Source organism: Ambystoma mexicanum, chromosome 10 (assembly GCF_040938575.1).
Source record: "Ambystoma mexicanum isolate Mex_15411 chromosome 10, UKY_AmexF1_1, whole genome shotgun sequence".
In the NCBI taxonomy this organism is placed as follows: Eukaryota; Metazoa; Chordata; class Amphibia; order Caudata; family Ambystomatidae; genus Ambystoma; species Ambystoma mexicanum.
Window position 1 is genome coordinate 1,687,132,147 of NC_090932.1, and position 14,931 is coordinate 1,687,147,077.

The following is a 14,931-nucleotide window of genomic DNA, read 5'->3' on the forward strand; positions in this document are numbered from 1 at the left end:
CTGGACTCAGCCGGGTTCATGGGTCCAAATGGACCCATTGGCGAGTGCACACCCACTGTGGTGGTCTGTGAATTGGTCCACAAGTTTAAATATCACAAACTTCTTATGGGGCATGTTTGCCAAATGCTTCTGCTTTTTTACAGGAAAAGCAGGCTAGATTTCCATCAAGACAAGTAAAGATTGCGAGTGGGAACATCCCTGTGTTGGTTTGGTGTGAATCCATCAAGTAGATGTTGCTATATGTAAGCAAAAAATTAAAACATCGCATAAATTAATATGCATGGGCAATGCAAGGTTGGAATCCATGTTTAATGTTTTCCATCCTCTACTGAATTGTTCAACACATTCCATAGTAGCGCTGAGTCGATGTATGTTCCTTTTGAAAACCTTTGTGCAGTTCTGATCAATCAAGCTAAACTGCTCCTCCTCTGGAAAGTCCACCTTAGGCGTAACTGCAGAGTCTCTTTCACTGACTCCTGTTGTTCTTATTGTTACAGTTTTTATGGCGCACGACATTCACTTCTCAGACATATTGATGCTAGGATCGGAAACCTTTCACACATATGTTACTGTGTTATTGTGCCATTTATGGAACTATGGGATGAGGGAGGTCCTCATTGCTCTCCTACATTGCACTCTCTATCTCCAAATCTATCCCAACTGCTATTCTATCATGCTAATGCCAGACACACTATCACTGATATCTTCTTTTCTATCCCCTCTCCCGACCTATGGTCCGCCCATCTCTACCCTCTCCCCTTTTTCCTCTTCACCAGTTAATGGTGGCTCTAGATGGGAAGTACTCTTGCCACACTTCTCTCATCCTCTAGGTGCATCATTAATGTTTATCTCAATGGCACTGTCATGGCCCAGGGTCCTCAACCCAATCTTCTTCTCTTTAACCGATTCCTGCCAGCCTTCATCAACTTCCTACCTTCTCCTGCTACTCCTCCATCCTCTCTGTCTGCACCTCCTTCACCACCTCCGATGGGTCTACCACCTCCCTGAACCCCTCCTCGAAAAATCTTCAAAGGTGGTGGCCGGCTACACTTAGCCACTCCGAATGCTTGATCTGATGATCAAACACTCTTCTGATATCTGCCTCCTTCTTGAAGACTTTGTATCTCGAGGTCCTTTCTCTCACTGAGACGTGGTTCAATGCCAGTTCAGTCTCTGGTTTTGGCTCCCTTCTTCCTCACGGCTTCAAGATCCTCTCCAAACCTCGGCCGCACCGACCTGCTGGTGGAGTAGCCCTGATCTTTCCTGAGTGGGTCCCTACCACTCTCATACCCACCCAGCCCTACTCCTTCTTTGAAAGTCTTGTCAGCAAGCTTGGTGTCTCTCCGACTCTCTCTTACACACTTGCTGTTATCTACAGGCTGCCTGGCCCTGTGTCTGTCTCCCTTTCGGAATGGGCTGACTTCACCTCCTCTCTTCTGACCTCCACCTCTAAACTCCTCCTCCCTAAAGACTTCAACATCCACCATGACTCCACTGTCCCTGCCTCCTCACTCTTCAGAGATCTCTGAACCCCTCTCTCCCTCACTATTCTCCACTATGGACCTACCCACTCTGCCAGACTCACCCTTGATGCCTTCATTCCCAATTATCTGCTTACCAACCCTCTCACGAGCCCCCTCTCGTGGTCTGACCACTCCCTCCTCTCTACTCATCTGGGACCTCTCAGCCCCCTGCCTGAGCCTCCACCAGCACTGCCATCCTCCTTCACGATCATCCGTCCAATGAAAAGAGAGTCTGCTGCTTCATTTGCCTCCACCTTCTTTACTCCTCCATCCCCTCCTCTTGACTCCCCCGCTGATTTCATCTTTTCCAATCTTCATCTTGCTACCACCAACACTCTTGACAGTCTTGCCTCTGTCATGATGATCTGCCTGACACCTGCCTCCAAGAGTAACAGCTGGTATGACTCTGATATTGCTGCTCTGAAACGCAAGTGCAGAGCTGCGGAACGGAAGTGGCAGACCTCAGGCTCATCCTCTGACAAACTGCATTGTCGCCTTCTCCAAAGGAAATACCGTCTCTCTATCGACTCCAAGAAGAGGCCCACATACCAGCCCGCATCTCTGGATCCTCTAGCAATACTGCGGAACTCTTCAAAATCAGAAACTATCCAATCTATCCGCAGTCTACAGTTCGCTTCTTCCTTCTCAGTCTGTACTGCACTGGCCACACATTTCATGTCTAAAACTCAGAACATTCTGACCTCTCACTCTTCTTTTCCTTCCTTCATTCCTCACAATGTCCCCCTGCCTCCCTTGTCCTTTCCTCCTCCTGCCCACACTCTCTCCTTCTTCTCACCTATCACTACGGATGAGATGTGTAGAGTAGTCCGCTTTATGAAGGTCTCATCCAAACAGGTATCACCCTGTTTTTCCAGATCCATAAAGGACATCTCCTCCATCAACCCGGCTTTTGCTGACTTCTGCAACCACTCCCTAGCATCTGGCTCTTTCCCTTCTTCTCTCAAGCACTCCCATGTGCACCCCCTCCTACAAAAAGTCTTCAGCCGACCCCTTGTGTCCGGCCAAATAGCACCCTAACTCTACTACACCCTTTCTTGGGAAACTTTGGGAGAAGTTGGTCTTCCCCCCAACTGACCCAACACACTGAGCTCGCTGGTTGTTTGCATGACCATCAATATGGATTCCGAGCATCCAGAGGCATCCAAACTGCTCTCCTGAGCACCCATGAAAACTGCTTGCAAATCTTGACTCTAACTCTCCTGCTATTCTCATTCTCTTTGACCTCTCTTCTGTCTTTGACAGAGTCAACCATTCTATCCTCATAAAGCGGCTCCAAGATACCCTTGGAATCTCTGACCGGGCACTGGACTGGTTAACATCCTTCCTCACTGACCGCCCTTCCCAGGTGTTCCTGGGTTCCTTTTCCTCCTCCACCACTCTCTCTACAAGTGGTGTTCCCCAGGGTTTTATACTCTCGCGTTGGCTTCTAAACATCTCCCTTGAACCTCTTGCTTATCTGATCTCTACCTTCTCTCCTCATGTTCCCGTGTTATGCAGATGACACAACACTCTTCTTTTAAGATCACCTCTTCCTTCTCCTCCCTCCTCTTCCACCTTCATCATCCCAGACTGCCTGTCTGCTGTTCAGTCTTGGTTCACCTCCAATGATCTCTGTCTTAATGCTAGTAATACTGAGATCCTTCCTATGGGGGATCCTGCTCGTCATTTCTCTCCTGCACTCTGGCCATCCTCTATGAGCTCACCTTCCTCTTCTTCCACTGAGGTCACAAACCTCGGGGTCATCTTTGACTCCTCTCTCTCCTGTACTCCTCACAACCTGGACCTTGCCAAGCAGTCCCACTTTCAACTGCACCTCATTAGAGGTACTCTGCCTTTCATCACATTCACCCAGAAGCTCAATGTCTCTAGAGCTCTGTTCCTCTCCTTGATGGCCTACTGCAGAGCCTCTTCCTCAACCTGCCTCTTTCTTTGCTCCGTCCTCTTCAACTAATCCAGAATAGGGCTACTAGATGTATCCTTGGCCTCACACCCTGAGACTGTAACAATCCAGCCTGGAAATCTCTCTACTGGCTCGTGGTTGCTGCAAGGATCACATTGAAGACTCTTGGCATCATCCAGAAGGCCGCCTGGTCCCTGGGACCAAGCTACCTACAACTCTCTCTTACAAAATACTCTCCTTCCAGAGCCCTTCGATCTTCTCACTCCAATGTTCTGCTGATCAAATGTTGCTCCAAGCAGGGGGCTGGGGGAAGATCTCTCTCCTCCCCCTCTTATGGAACAGTTTCCTCTCTCTCTCTCTCTCTCTGTTGAATCGCACCACCTCAAGTTCCGCAAACAACTCAAGACCTTTCTCTTCTCCTCCTTCTCTCTCCCCTGCAGTGCTAATCATCCCCTCTGTTGCGGTGATTGGTGGCCCGGTCCCTAAAGATTCCAATAGGGTCCTGACATTCTACCCAATCGCCACCAGCACCCCCCCCCTTACTGCCCTCGGGGACCCACACCGCCTTGGGTTGATTGTTTCCATCCTGCACTTACCTGTTGGCTGTTTGAATTCCTCTACACACAGAACATCTCTGCCCATGCATTTACCTGTTGGCCCGCTTCAACAGGCACCTCTTGCACTTCCCCCGGGGGGCCTAATATCACTTACCCCCCACCTGAACTCCCTCAATGCACTTGCACGTTCTGAATGTCACAAGGCCGAGCAGGACTTCTCTTTGCCTTATTATTTGTTCACTGGGCCTCATTACGATTAGTTCGGAATGGGTTTAATGGCGCCGGTAATGGTGCCGGCGCCGTTAAACCCACTCCGCACTATTACGAGGTCCCCTCGCAGGACCCGCTCTGGACGTCTGGTTTTTCCAGACGTCCATAGCGGGTCCCATGAGGGGACCAGGGGGCTCACAAAGGGCCCGTAATTAACGGGCCCGTTGTTAGCTCCCTCCCCATTCCCATTGGGCCCTATGGGGATTCCAATGGGAATGGGGAAGGACCAGGCCCGGGTTCCCTGACGGAGGAAATACCGGGCCCTCCTATGTCGGAATGGCCCGGTATTTCCCCAGTCAGGGAACCCGGACCCGGACTCGAGTCATAATGAGGCCCATTGTCTTTTCCACTGTTTATTGACTCCCTTATCCCTTCCTCTTTCGCCTTTTGGCACTTTGAAAAACTGTGATGTTGTACAAGCACCATATAAATAACCAATAAATACATAGAGCAGGCAAGGGAGTCTGTGTACTTAATATTCGGGGGCAACAAGCACCAGTAGCAACTGCAAATACTCTGCTGGGCTGGTCATTGCTGGAGTTGAGTATGGAGGAGATACATCCTCAAAGGCAGCAGAGATGAACTACCCTCACTATGAATGAAGGAGCTTCACAATGGATGAGCTGCCCATCACGCCTGATTCCTCAAACAAGATGCTGTGAGTGATGGGGAGCGAGAGCAATGACTGCACACGTTGACGTTGAGTGTCTTTAAATTCTATCATGGTCTGCCCTCCCCCTATCTTTCCACTTTTATTTCTCTATTTTCCCTCCTGACCCCTCTGCCCACATCATCAGTATCCCTTAACGTCTGAAAACAACCTGTGCAACCTCTCACTTTTGTTCTATTTTACTCTTTGTTTCCAAACTTTGGAACTCCCTTCCCTTCGATGTATTTTCCTCCTCTTTTCTAAGCATCTTTTGCCTATTATTATTATTATTATTATTATTATTATTATTATTATTATTATTATTATTATTATTATTATTATTATTATTGTATTTATTGTATTTATTGAGCGTGGACCTGGCTTTGAGAAGCAACACACCCCTTTACAGAACTATACACCAATACAGATACATGACAGAGAGCTTTATAGAGGTATGCAACATTACAGATGCATAACAGAGCACTTACAGCGGTAACAACAGAACAGATATACAGTGGGGGGATATAACACAGAGGGGCACAGAGGATGGGGTACAGCTGTAATGGGTGGTGGAAGGAGAGGGGCGGGTTTCATCTAGTTAGTCAGGTAGCGTGAAGGGCGATGTGATGGGCTAGGTGTTGAGGCCGAGCGATTCCTTGAAGTGATAGGTCTTGAGTTCTTTTCTGAATTGTAGAATTGTGCGGGCGAGTCTGATACTGATGGGGAAGAGGTTCCATAATCTTGCGGCGTATGTTGAAAAGGCGTGTTTTCTGGTCCTTTCCTCTTTGAAGCAGTGGATTTCAAGTATGCACGTGTCCTGGCTTCTGGTGGTGCACTGTCTGCTAGAGATGCAGAGTTCCTCCGCAAGGTATCTGGGTGACTTGCGGGAGACTGCCTTATAGATGATGCAGCCAGACTTGAAGGGGAATCATGCATGCATTGACAGCTAGTGAATGTCGATGAGGGATATGGTGGTGTGGTTTATCTGCTAGACCCTTGATGAGGCGTGCTGCCACGTGCAGAACACTTCTCAGGGGCACAAGGGACGATGACAAGAGGCCGCTATACCTCAAGATGGACTCCATCCAGGACATCCAAACCTGCCTCTCGCTGATCCAGTCCTGGATGTCCTGTGCATACTTGAAGCTCAACCCCTCCAAGGCCAAATTCTCACTTCTCACCAACAACACCGAACACCCAGACATACAGACTGGGCTATCAACCATGAACCCTGAGGGCACACCCAAGCTCACCTCCTGCGCCAAGTCCCTTAGGTTCCACGTCGACAAACACCTCTCCTTCAAGACACACATAGCTTAGAAAACTCAGACAGCTTGGTATCAGCTCTCCCTCCTGCCGAAAGTCAAGCCCTTCCTCCTCCCGGGCAGCTTTAGATTCACCTTTCAAGTACTAGTCTTATCCTACCTGGTTGGATGTCCTGGATGGAGTCGATCTTGAGGTATAGCGGTGTGTCGTCGGCGTATTGATGGATGTGGATGTGGTGTGTGGCTAAGAGGGCAAATTGCCCATATTCTTCCTACTCTATCTTAACCCCACACTCTTCCTCTCTGCTGATTATGTTTTTTTGTTTTTTTATTACTCCAAAGTCATAAGCGTGCATTGCTTTGTTTAAGTTTTGTGCACCACTTTGGAGAAAACGCTATGTAAATAGCAATAAAATATGAATACAAAATACACTTTGATGTTGCGTGTTGGGGTATTTTAGTGAATCCATATAACACCATCAACATTGTCCAGTTTGGATGCCACCAGAGCGGGAGTAAAACAAGAAAAAAGTCCTTTTTTAATTTTATTTTTATTATTGTGAGTTGGTATGATATCAAAATCTTACACAGAACAATCATTTTCCAGTAATTATAATCATTGTACATTGATATAATTCATGTTACCATTTTGCACAATTCTTATAAAACGTCTTTTAAAAACCTGCACTAAACACGTAAAAATTAGGCTAGTGATAATTTTACTTGTTCTAGTGGGATTCCAGTGTGCATTAACAATTAGCATCTCTTTCATGTCTACATCATTACTTCATTGTATTTTTAGAGCCAACGGATCATTGTTATATGTTTCTATAACCGAAAACCTAAACCCTCATTTGAGGTCTATGGCTATGGAAAGGCCCCCACTTGGTCCCCCTCTTGGGCCCATTGTAGAATGTTTTGAATAAATGTAGAATCCATCAATATGCAAAGATTTTAAAAGCATTGTCTCCTGGAATTAGATAATATCCAAGTCACCAGACACCGAAAAAGGAGAGGATGTCCCATAATTCACACTATTCTTGAAGCTACAGCTGTTCCAAGATAATAGTTTACAATTATTTAGGCTAAAAGTTATGTAATGTTGACCTCATCCTGCTGTCCCTAAAGAGTGTAGGGCCAATCTTCTTTTCTACAATCGTGAACATTTTGGTCATCGCTATACCCTGAAATGAGCCTCGGGCTGTTCGACTTAGCATCTTGTTTCATAATTAAGGAAGGGACAGTTACTTTATATAGTCCATCATGTTACAGTTGATTTGCATAAAAAATGTGTCTTCTTGTGCAGTGTTAGATAAATTGGTAGTTTGATGACCATCATTCTAAAATATTCCAACCCGCCCCAACCCGCCATGGTTGGAGAGAAATCATGTGCCACAGCTCTTTCCTCACCCTCGTCATGAATGTCAACCCAATCGATATCTCTAGAATGAATGATCCTCAAAGTAGGAATCAATTCACATATTTATAATGGACTCGACCGATTAATCAATATATTCCCATTTACCTGTTTGTTTTTTTCAAAACCAACTACCCGTCCAACTGACATGTCAACCATCAACCATGCAGTCCTGCTCAATTGTCTCATTGATGACCTGGGTATCACTGATCAGGCCCTAGCCTGGCTGACCTTGTTCCTCTCTGATAGACCCTCCCAGGTGTAATTTAGGTACATAATTTCCTCTACATCACTCTCTACCTGTGGTATTCTCCAGGGGTCTAACCTCTTCCCTGGCTGTTCAGCCAATACCTGGCACCTCTCACCCACTGCATTGCTGCTCTCTGCTCCAACTTCCAATGCTATGCAGGTGACACTCAACTTGTTTTCAGCTTCCTCGCTGCCACCTCTTCTCCTTCTCTCATCTGTGACTGTTTGCTATCCAAGAGTGGTTTGCCACCAACAATCTCTGCCTTAAACACAGAAAGACAGAGATTCACCTCATCGGCACACCCACTCCCTCCTTCTAGTCACTCCCTGGCTGGCCTCCTTTGGCCCCCTTCCTGCTCCCACCTGTGAGTCTAATAACCTTGCGTTCATCTTCGACTGCACACTCTTCTTCTCTCCTCACATCTCTGACATCTCTAAGAAGTCAAACTACCAACTGCACCTCCTCAGAGGTATTCTTCCTTTCCTCTCCTTCCCCCAGAAGCTCACTGTCTCCGGAGCTCTGGTTCCCTCTAGGCTGGGCTACTGCAACAGCCTCTTTCTAAATCTGCCTGCTTCTACTCTCCACACTCTGCAACTCATCCAGAGCAGGACTGCAAGACTTGTCCTTGGGCTCAAGCCCAGGGATCAAATCTCTCCAGGACTGAAATCTCTGCACTGGCTCCCAGTGGTGGCAAGGATTACGTTCAAAACCATCTGCATTGTCCACAAGGCCTTAAGAGGCCTGGGCCCTCAATATCTCTGTCCTCCCTCTGTTCCCCCTTCCTTGCCTCGTTGCTCCTTGAAACACTTGTGTATAGGTGCATTACAAATGCCATATCATATCAAATCAACTGTGATCCTTGCTTGGGTCTGGCATCTTTGCTTTGTCTTGATTATCTCATGGGGAAGTCCCAGAATCATTAAACTGGTGGATGGTGGAGATGACGATTCTAGAATCTCATTCCTTTCCGAGACTTCACCGACTGGGAGATTCGATTTGTCAAAACTGTTACCTTGCTTATCTGGCCAAAAAATGTCTATCTTCTTTTGTGTAATGTGGTTTGCTTTTCTCTTTGTTTCCTTATTAGTTTTCCATATTTTTGGAATTGGTCCGCATATGGATAATTCCCCATTCGATGCAGATTAAACATTTAGATCAATGACCTCATAATCGCTAGACCATGCAGGAGTTTCCTTGAAGAGACATTTTTATTCAAGTTGGAAATAGGTCGTTTTTTCAACTTCTTGACTTCTCTTTAATTTTACCTCTGTTTTATTTGTGGAGGATTTTGTGTAATAATCAGTGGCCCAGCCGACGCCTCCTGGTCCTACTCGCCCACCTCTGTGATGTCGTCCAGTGAAATCATTGGGCCTGGAGGGTTAAATAAATAAGGCGTAATACCTATTCTCTCCGTTGGTTTCGGGGGACATCGTTGGCCATTGAATGAACTAACCACATTTCCTTGTACTATAGTTCCTCATGATTAGCAAGCTCAAGATCTTGCAAAGGCATGGACCCCCTCTGTGTCCTTCCACGATAGTTAAGGACGCGGTAAAATGGTTAATGGTTTCTTTGATGTTATCTCATTACGTACAATTGACTCTAGTACTAGGTGCAAGGCTGAGGTGGAGGACGGTCCCAATGTATGAGTCGATTACAGAATGAACCCATTTGACTTTCTGAGATGTATGGAGTGATTCTCCACTTTTATGTAATTTCAGATGGTTTGAAAGTCACGTGCAAATGGGAAGAGTTTCCACAGACTCCGAAGGACATTTCTTTGCGCATAGACAAATTGACGTCTTTACTAAACATCGAAGAGTAGGGTACTTGTTCGACTGCCATGATATAGGGTGCCGCTTTGCTTGAGTTCAAGCAATCAGGCCCTTGTAATAACGATTCAGTGGTTCCCCTTCTTACCTTAGCAGGAAGGGCCAATTAGAATCCTTGCCACTGTCATGTGGGTTTAAGAGAGATGCAACGGGCGACTTAGGTACATTAAGTGTCGAGAAGTTTCCATTGCTTCTCAAATTGTAGTTAACAGCAGTAGAAGACAGCATGATGAGGAATTAAATCAAGCAGTAGCTGCAGCCATTATATTAGCCTCCTGAAAATTCAAATATAACATTGTACTCACACGCCCTCTGCCTACCGACTGCGGACTGCAGAGTGACACCCTCCGTGTCAAGATCCTCAAGTTCACTGGAAGGGCTCAGCTGTGATTCCCGAGTGGCTTTACTGATCTCCTTTTTCTTTGACTTCTTTTGTTTTGTTTGTGTATCGTGGAGAAAAGGGGCGAGCCTCCCCAGTCGTCACCCTGCTTGGTAGGTGTACTCAGGTCGGGTAACCTCCAGAGAGACTGCCAAAGGTGCACAGGACAAAAACCTTCCTGGAGGAAGGAAAAACCTGTGGATGGATGGTGCAGCTCGGATTTTGCTAAGAGAAGCTCTGGAACTCGTCTCCTAACTGCAACCGGAAGTTGGAATGAATGTTACCCCGACAAGTAGAGAGGTCGATAAACAGAGAGAGGCACAGGAACTCGTCTCCAGTCTGCAAGCAAGGAACGAGGATTACCCTGACAAGTAAGTAGTTTGGGAAGGTGAACAGACAGGCGGAAGCAGGAAGGAAAGGTGGACAAGCGGGCACAGGGCCCAGGGAACGAGATCAAAGGGTAAGAGAACAGAAATGCGCTGAGCAACATACCAGCTTATCATGCATTAAGATGTGTAGCTATAGTGTCTGCGGTCCTCATGAATAGATGTTGGTCTCTGACTACAGCCAGAGCGTCTCCGACCAGAACACTAGGGTGCTCATGTTGTTCCTCAATAGAAAAGCGTTCCCCCATGTTAGAGGGAAAAATGGCACCCACAGTCCGGGATGAGAGGACCATAGGGACCAAGGCTTGCCTTTCATGACACTCTGACACTACTCGGCAATGCGCTCGTGCTACGCCTGGTATAATATGTGCAGAGGCTGAGCACACTCTAGCAATGGTGTGAGTCAGGACTATGGACTGCGGAGTGGCACTCTCCGACACTCCTTAGCAATGCACTCCTTTCTCCCAGTCCTTCACATGCCAAACTCAGGTCCTCTGGAAGTTCTTTCTGTGCAATCTCCAAGTCTCCTTCAGTTTAGGTAAGAACTGAAGATCTGTTTCTTCCAACAAGAATATCTTGGTGTAGTCTAGATTCTAGCACCCTCCCAGCCCCACCGCTGTATTGCACTGTGAGTATTAGTACTTATGTTTACTTGATGACTTGTTAAATTCATGCTGCCAGTGTTTCTCTGTGTGACCAGTGCAGTGGTCCATTGTTCCTGAGCTAGACTCACTGTGCACTGCAAACTAAACCACAACTAAAAACAAGGCTGAAGTCCAAAGGCCTCTGGTTTCTGGTTTTTAGTTCTCATAGTTACTTTAAGGAACTAACAATACAGCCAGATAAGTGGAGTGAAGCAAACAGGAGTCTGGTGATGTTACCAAGATCACAATACAAAAATGAAATGTCCAGAGCTCTGCTCACCTCACTATCAAATAATATATACACAATATTATTGACATTACATTATTGGTTTAATCTGAGGACGGAAGGCAAGATAACGTTCACTCATTTCAGCTATATCTTTCAAACTCGGGCCTCATGGAATCACCTCAGCCCCACCACCACGAGCGGCAGGAGCTTGTTGTTTCTTTGATTTTGGAACTAGGTCTCAGAAGTGAAGTTGCTGTTTTATTTCATATTATTTGTACATTTTGTTGAGGGCCAATTCATGGGAATGCTGCTTCAATGCGCAATTGAGGGTTGTGGGGCCAGAGTGGTTTGTGAAGTCCCATTGAAGTATAAGGCCAGCACAGAAATGGTGATGCCAGACATGAGGCCTTTGGACAAAAACAAGCCTAAATGTCAAAGGAAAGAAAGTGGGCTTAAATCCCAAAAGTGTGAAGATATGCGCAATGCATGTCAGCAAGGAAAAGAAAGACATGTGGCTGACAATGCTGTTTTACTAAATACATGGAAAGCTAGACTTTACTTAAAGAGACAGATAGCAATGTGCACAAAATCTTCAATGTAATACCAGTTTGTGATCCCAAAATCTGCTGCGAAACCAAGCTTCTTACATTTATAAGAAATAAAAGAACTCCCTTTTTCCTCATCCTAAATGACAGTATGCAGAGAGAAGTGCCTACTTGGATTTAAGGTGAACATGGTTTTGTCATATAACTGCCCTATACGTATGAACAATTCAGAAGGGATACTCATGTCATTTGCAACTGTGAGATTAAAGAAGTAAATTACATGTGGATATAATACCCAAGTGCCTTATAAAATGTCATGTAAAATGCATTGTGTGTGGGTTAAAAGCCAGTTTTGGCAGAATTCTACATGCAGTCGGTTAGTTCTTTTGAAACACAACTTTTACCTCAAAGACCTTTCATCTGCTGGACCTGGAGAGGGAGGTCTGGTTGTCAACAATCAATCAGGACCATTGCTTAAAAATATAAAGAAATACATTGTTTTTGATTAAAACCACAGTGGAGATAGATACAGCCATGCCTGCCTTTTCAGCAGATGTCACCTTGAGGTCACAACTCCCATAAATTGTGCATTGAAGCAGCAGCCAGAGGCATTACAAGGCCAGGAATGGATAGGCTAAGATAAACATGAGCCTCCATCTGCCTGGTCACATGCTTAAGGGGAAATGTGACTTAAGAGAACAAAGGTTGGGGGCCAGAGTGAGCGAGGCATTTGATGCAAGAGTTAGTTAATAGAAATATATATTTTTATTGCATAACATAGGCAGTGTATATGCCACAATGTTCATTCTAGACTTTTATTAAAGGTGACAGCAACCCCCTTTGAACCATGCCAAAACCATTTGTGTGATAAACATAGCACTTATTAAGGTTAATAAATCAATACAACGAACACACAAACAAGGAACATTTGATTTGGGCATGCCCTTAATTCTGAGAGATTTGAAAGTTAGTGTGAGGGTGAAGGACAAAATTAACATGGGAACTATCAAGTGGCATATTTTTTACTGATACGGCTCCTGAGCAAACAAAGAAATAACGTATCTCAGCTAAGGAATGGCGTGCCGACTTCAGATTAGTATCATCTGATTGGCCTCAAAATGTAGTTTAAAAAAAAATATACATGCATATAAAGATTTGAAAAATGAGGGTACTTAACATGCCAAACCCAAATGTCAGTTTGGGATGACAAAGCATTCTCCTCCCACAGCTTTCCTAACTCACAACCCTCATCTCATTGTCCTATTAGCACTCAGGTGGGAGGTGGGTAGAGAAAACCAACCAATCCCTTCTGCTGGAATCATGACACAAAAGTGTTGTCATTTGCCCAATAAGTAAAGCAGTTTGCATCAGAACTGGGCATTTTCACTTATTCCAGGAGGTAACCTGTTGCTAAACTCTTGCTGACTGGGAGCCAAAGGGAACTATCCTTGACTGACACCCTTTCTGTCCCAGAGGTGCCCTTCTGTTCCCCGATGCCCAATACTGTGAAAACAAAATCAAAATATCGAGGCTGAGTACCCCAAAAGGAAATACACCAAACACGGGTTACAAAGAAACATACAAAGTACTTTATTTTATACTGAATCCAGTTACAAAAACAGAGCAAAATCAGATAGTTATCGGCCCTCAGTACAACGCAACGAACTCCAGCATGGTTCAATGTGTTCAGTGAGAGACGCTGTACATTAGAATGCATTGGCTTTTTATACATTTTGTGAGCACGATGTCCAGCCCCATTTCGGGTTAATATTCCACTAATACATCACCGATCTAGGGTTCATGCCAAGTCTTGCACATCCATATATAACTGGTTTACTTTTAATACATATATCAACAAGCCTATAGGCAACTGTGTATTCTGGGATTTTCCATGTAAGTCTTCTTAAACATTAATACAATGTAGTTAAACAAGAGTTCTACATTCAGTATTTGAATACATTGTCTTTATTGTATACTCGTGGATTAGTTTTATTGCACGAGTAATCCCTTACACACAGGTCAACGAAGGACAAGGACTCACTTCACAACATCAACAAGTGGCCTGCAGGCAAGTTACATATTAGCTACGTACAGAGGTCAAGACGGCCATGTTTTATTTTTGGAATGACATCATCCACCATTTTAACTCACAGGGTGACTTTACAAAGCGAACCTAAAATGGAAGATTGACCTAAAATGGCGGCTTACATTGATTTAAAGGTCAGGACTTTGCAACACGGATTCTTTTTGCAAGTGACTTTCGAGCAGCTTGGCGTAGGCCAATATACATATATTTATTGCAATAGGAGGCACAATATAATTTCTCTTTTGACAATACAAGGCCTCTCCAGTATGTAAAACTATCCCAAATCCATAGTGTGTCGAACCTGCATTGTTCTCAAGTATTGTTCTAGTATGTCTTCATAGAAAAATATCCTGTTTGTCTGTATATTTTTAAGCATATTTAATTAAAGTAAATCAATTAATTCCCCTATAGAAATCACAGAGTGTGTTTTGTTAGTACGCAAACAAGCTCTACACAGTGTGCTTTGAGCCGGTATAGACATAAAGATTTGCCAAAAGAATGAATCCCAAAACCCTGTTTCCACGTGAGTGTGCTGGGTGCAAAACAAAATTCCCCAATGATCCCCTTTATTTTAAATCATAAGTGTGAAGCCTTGTATTTCTTTTGCATGTGTGGTGGGAAAAACAAAATTGACCGTTGATCGCATTGTGCTCAGACTCAAAATACGAAGCCCTGCCTGTTCTTTTTAGGTGTGGCAAAACAAATTTTCCAATTTAATTTTTTTTCCCTCAAATTGCATCTGTTGTAATAAGTGGGGAAAAAAGTATTTCCCCCCTTGAATCCCTTTTCCAAAGCGTGCATTTATAATAGTACCTACAACTATTTTCCCATTGTGTTTCCACTCTCTGACACTGGCCTTCAATTCAGAGGGGTCAGGCCTAAGTGATATTTCTGTATTGGTGGGTGATTTGAAAAGAAAGCTGCGGGAAAGTGTGACTGAATAACTCAGTATTATCTTACAGAAGTAATTTTTGTTCT